We start from the raw sequence: 5,231 nt of genomic DNA, 5'->3' as shown, positions 1-5,231 counted from the left end.
TTGGATGGAACACAGGGCCCCCAATGGAGGAGCTAGAGAAAGTACCCAAGAAGCTGAAGGAGGGTGCAACCCTATAGGTGGAACAACAATATGAACTAACCAGTACCCCCTGAGCTTGTGTCTCTAGCTGCATATGTAGCAGAATATGGCCTAGTTGGCCATCATTGGGAAGAGAGGCCCCTTGGTCTTGCAAACTTTATATTCCAGGGGAATGCCAGGACCAAGAAGTGGGATTGGTTGGGTAGGGGAGCAGGTGCAGGGGGAGGGTATAGGGAACTTTCCGGATACATTTGAAATGTAAATAAAGAAAATATCTAATAATAATAATAATAAAGAAAGCCTTTTTGTCAAGATGAGATCAGAATTAAGCTTGTCATTCCAGTAATCAGAATTCTAACACAAAACATAAAACAGATGCATAGGAACTCTTTAACACTGTATGTGCATATTGGAGCTCATACATGATCTAAGTATCATAATGACTGCTTAAGTTTCAGAATATAGGTGAAGATTAAGCATGTGAAAAACCCAAGTTTTTCTTAATCTACTTGGAAACTTGGCATTTCTCTCATATTAAATAAAAATTGTTTTACTGGGATTTAGTTGCAGAGATAATCAGTGAGTCAGACAATCATTGAATTCACTTAAAATATCTATTTCTCTTAAGATATAAAATAATCCACTTTATTAATCCACATTTAATAATATTTTCTTTGATCTATTTTTTCTCACAGTCTATCCCTTCATTAATATAATTGTATCACAACAAAATGGGTAATTTATAATTTCAAATTTTTAATCTGCTTTTTAATTTATGTAAAAGAATGTCAGGACTGAGTGAGCATGCGTGTGTGTGAACATGGGCACTGGTGGCATGTACAAGCATGTACCAGACCACTTGGAGCCTGTCTCAGTTAGGGTTTTACTGCTGTGAATAGACACTATGACCAAGGCAACTCTTATCGGGACAACATTTAATTGGGGCTGGCTTACAGATTCAGAGGTTCAGTCCATTATCATCACGATGGAATTATGGCAGTGTCCAGGCAGGCATGATGCAGGAGGAGCTGAGAGTTCTTCATCTTCATCTGAAGGCAGCTAAGAGAAGACTGTCTTTGAGGTACTAGCACAAGGTTCTTAAAGCACTTGCCCATAGTGACACACTTCCTACAACAAGGCCATACCTACTCCATCAAATCCACACCTCCAAATAGAACCACTCTCTGACCCTAGCCTATTCAAACCACCATAGAGTTGAAGCCAAAAACAGTTGTGAGACTTCCAAAGTGAGAAATGGTGGCCCTAAACTTGGACCCTCTGCGAGAGAACAATGTATTCATAAACACTTCGGTGTATCCGCAACCTTAAATTTATCATTTTGACGCCAGTTTATGAATTATCTCAGTGAAATTGCAGTTCTCAGAAAGTATTTTGTGATCCTAAGATATTTTCTCAGAGGGAAATGCTTTCTCTTTGCTTTTGAAAATTTAACAATGATAGAAGATCTCCTCTATGCCAGTAATGGGAATCAATCTGCCTATAGGGAAGGAAACTCCAGACTATTAAATAATTCCCTTGGTCCTTGCTACTCAGATTTTTGTGAAGGTACACACACTTTCTTTCTAAATCAATAGATATAAAATTGCCCATAGCCTTCTGTGCTAATGAGTTATTTTTAAGCATTTACAGTCTGCAGAGGCAGATGCATTTTTATAGCTATTCACATGATTGCTTTCATGAATTTTTTCTTTCTTTCTCCATTCTTCACTTCCTACATCAGATTTCTCCTTTCCATCTTCATAGAGTTTTATCACCTTGACACACCTAGACATGTATGGCAAAGAGAATCTCAGTTGAAAAATTACATCACTCAGATTTAATGATAGGCATGTCTTATGACCATGTTCTTCAATTCTGAATGCTATGAAAGTTCAGAATTCACTGTAGGCACAGTCATCTGTGGGCAGGTGGGCAAGTGGATCTAGGCTATATAAGAAATGTCATTGTGTGGGAGCAAGGTAAATGTGTCTGGGGCAACAAGTCCATAAGTGGCTTCAGTTCCTGCCTTGACTTTCCTGGATGATGGATTCCTAATCTGTAAACCAAATAAATCCTTTCCTCCCCAAGTTGACTTCAGCCAAGATGTTTATTTCAGCAACTTAAACATGTTAGAAACCCTCCCAAGATTTTATTCTATGTGGATACTTTATGTTTATACCTTTTCACAAATTTTTTTGATTATGTTGGGGTTTTTTTGTTTTTGTTTTTGTTTTCATTTGTTTGTTTGTTTTTGTTTTTTGTTTTTTTTTGTTTTTGTTTTTGTTTTTCGAGACAGGGTTTCTCTGTGTAGCCCTGGCTGTCCTGGAACTCATTCTGTAAACCAGGCTAGCCTTGAACTCAGAAATCCATCTGCCTCTACCTCCCAAGTGCTGGTATTAAAGGTGTGAGCCACCACGCCCTGCTTTGTTTATGGTTTTTTGTTTTTTTTTGTTTTTTTTTTTTTTTTGAGACAGTGTTTCTCTGCATAGCTCTGGTTGTCCTGGAACTCACTCTGTAGACCAGGCTGGTTTCAAACTCAGAAATTCGCCTGCCTCTACCTCCCAAGTGCTGGGATTAAAGGCAAGCACCACTATGCCCGGCTTGTGTTTATATCTTAACTAAGTTATATTTCCACTTCCATTGAAGTCAATGTGATTAAAATTTGACTAGTTTGAACTGTAACATAAATATGCTATTTCCAGTCATGTACACGTCATAATTTTTTTCTACCTTATTTTGATACACATACAATGTTTGACATCTTTTTCTCAATAAATGATCATCTCCCCCCAAAACACAGAATTGTGATAACTATGAAAAATCACAGTCTTGTTTAAATTTCCATTTGGATTCCAAGTGTTCATCTATCCCCAACATGTCACTACACACACACACACACACACACACACACACACACACACACACACACCCCAATACATGAATATATGTTAGGAAGATAAAATTGTTCATAGATTACTGCTTGAGGCTTTGAAGAGAGGAAAGTTCCCGAGCATTGGATAATGTTCTTAGGTAGGGGTTTACTTATTGCTGTGCCAACTTCTGGGAGAGCATTTTCTTGAGAGTTATATAATCTTGATATGCCACTCTTAGAAACAGCTCACACATCCAAAGACACAATGGAAGTTTATTCTGGAGTCATATTTGGTTGATCACTGCCAAGAATCATGGATTAAGGTTAATTCAATGTTCAGGTGGTTAACAGCTTCATGAAGTATTTATAGGAGCAGAGCCAAGGAAATTATGAATTAAGGTATTCTTAAAATCCAGATGTGGAAACACCAAACATGCTGGTATAACAGGCAGGAATAAATGTGTTAAAATACTCATGTATTGTTGTGCATTTATAAGAGTGGTTAATTGTCGATGAACTATGGCATTTTCTACAAAAAGTCATTTGACAAGAAGTTTTTCTGATTTGTGGAGGATTAATACAGTGTCTACACTGATGCGATCTCTGCTAATAGACTGTACTTCCATTTATTTGAATTTTAATATTGTTATTATGTTATATTTCTATGCTACATTAGATAAATTTACTCATAAGAATTTTATTCTTTTAGATGCTATTATAAATAAAAGTAAAAAGCTAGAATAATTCAAGCAAGTGATATAATTAAGAGACAAATTAACAAAAATTATGAACAATAGTGTATCTTCAAGTGTGAGTTTATCCAACTCATATGAACAGAAAAAAAATTGCTTGAACGTTTTGAGATTAGAATCAGAAGAATTAGAATGAGCAAGATTTGCACACTATTTGTTTTAGTTTGCTTATTATGGAATTCAGTGTATGACACATAGTTTTTGTCAAATTGAAATAAGCTGCAGTTACCTGAGAAAAGGAGAGTTGAACTGAGAAAATGTCTCCATTCAACAGGCCTCTATAAAATTTGTGGACCATTTTGATCAATGTTTGATATGGGGTGGCTCACTCTAAAAAGGAATATCAACCCTGCTCAGGTAATCCTGAGAATTATAAGAAACATAGCTACGTGTGATCCTGATGGGATGTCTAAGCCAAAGAAACTCTTTATGCCCCAGTGGGTTTTGGTCATGGACTTTATAATGTGAATATAAAGTAATCTAATACATTGTACATACAGGAAGAGTGTAAAACTGACATAAAGAAATGTTATGAAAAGAGTGGAAAAAGAAAAACACATCAGTTAACCAGGCATTTGCTGCAGTAAATGTCATGGAAGTAAGATTTTTGTTAGTACAAGTCTAGAATAATAAAAATTTTAACAGGAAAAAACATCTACTATGCAGTAGACCAAGAAACTGTCACATTTCAAGTGTTGTTAAATATTATATACATATATAGAAATATATTATTATGAATAAACATTATCAGAGTTGGTATCATAATGTATAAGTTGAAGTGAATACTGTATTCTTTTCAACAAGGGCTTTCATCTCTTGGATCCTATATTCTTATGGAAATTTCTATATAACAGGACTATAATTTTGAAAGTAAAACTCATTACTAGGAGTATTTCATTGTTGAATTTAGTCAAATATCATCATAGCAATAGATCTAAATAGTTTACTAGTTGCACACCATTTATGATAAAACTACTTTTTGAGTTGTAAATTGGAGTACTGGAGAACAAATAATGAAATCTTTACTTGCTCATTTTGTACCTGTATTAGGATAATACTCAAACATTTCTGAAGTTGGGAGTAGCATGACTGGCAGAATAATCATGGAGAAGGTGGTCATCTATCAACAAGATACCCAGAGTTTTATGCAAATCATGAGTCTTTCTCCTAATATCATAAACAACATTTGTAGGTTAGCTGAGCAGAGGGCAACCTTATAGGAGGACCAGCAGACTAAATTAACCTGGACCCCCCGAGATCTCTCAGACACTGAATCACCAACCAGACAGCATACAGCAGCTGATATGAGACCTTCTACATAGACACAGCAGAAGACTGCCGGGTCTAGGTTCAGTCATAGAAGATGCACCTAATTGTCACGCCCTCTCTCGACCAGCAAGGAAGACGCAACCACCAGTTCTTCTAACAGCAGTTTATTCAGCAAGCTTCAATCTTCATCTCCCTCTTCATCTCCCTCTTCCTCTCTCTTGTTCTTTAGCCTTTTTTCTTTTTTGCTGGCTACTTGTTTGCCTTTTTCTGCTTCTGCTGCATGAGCCTTTATGACACCG

This window comes from Mus pahari, chromosome 13, assembly GCF_900095145.1.
Source record: "Mus pahari chromosome 13, PAHARI_EIJ_v1.1, whole genome shotgun sequence".
Taxonomy (NCBI): domain Eukaryota; kingdom Metazoa; phylum Chordata; class Mammalia; order Rodentia; family Muridae; genus Mus; species Mus pahari.
The sequence above is the reverse complement of the archived record's forward strand: the minus strand, read 5'-3'. Positions refer to the sequence as shown.